We start from the raw sequence: 862 nt of genomic DNA on the forward strand, positions 1-862 counted from the left end.
CTGTTCAGGTCTCACCTGCGCTATCAACACGTGATGACGGCATAAATTACAGTTATTCCAACATACAGCACTCACATTGAACAAAGAGTGACTGGTTTGTCCACATATTGTTTTTTTCTCTGTCATCGCTCTTGTTGTAGTGTATTGGGATCCAGAATTTGTATCCATCAACAGAAACATGTATTAGCCGAACTCTAACAAACCATATTACAGATGCATTGTCAGGTTTAAGTTGAACCGTGGTCCTAGTGTATGCCGAACCGTGTGTGGAGAACCGTACGGTTCGATTTTTTACCGAGAACCGTTGCACCCATACTAATAAGCAAAAATTACTCTAGACAAACATTTGTGTGTCTTTTTTTTTTGCTGAAGTGTGTTGAAATTTCTTCTTCTGCATTCTACTGTACGGACGTAAATTTACTTTCCCTTCAGCCTGAGGCTTATTCATTTCACTTTTGGTGTGAAAAGGCTTTTATATTTGCCAAAAATAGAACTTTTTTATTTTAAAAACAAACAAGCAAGCCCTGTCCAGATTTAAAAAGTAAAGCAAAAGTAACGTAACGCATTACTTTCCATAAAAAGTAACTAAGTACCGTAATTGGTTACTTTTATTATGGAGTAACGCAATACTGTGATGCATTACTTTTAAAAGTAACTTTCCCCAACACTGTCTGTGTATGTTTATATATATATATATATATACGTGTGTGTGTGTAAAGCAAACAAACTGACCTCTAAAATAATAATAATATAAAAAATAAATTCCATGATGAAATATGACTTGATTAAGATAAGAAATTACACTAAATAAGCGATTTTGGATCAAATCCATCTAACTTTTATCACAGAAAGTGTTTACCCA

The sequence above is a fragment of the Sinocyclocheilus rhinocerous genome, unplaced genomic scaffold (genome assembly GCF_001515625.1).
Source record: "Sinocyclocheilus rhinocerous isolate Xijiao unplaced genomic scaffold, SAMN03320098_v1.1 scaffold269, whole genome shotgun sequence".
Taxonomy (NCBI): domain Eukaryota; kingdom Metazoa; phylum Chordata; class Actinopteri; order Cypriniformes; family Cyprinidae; genus Sinocyclocheilus; species Sinocyclocheilus rhinocerous.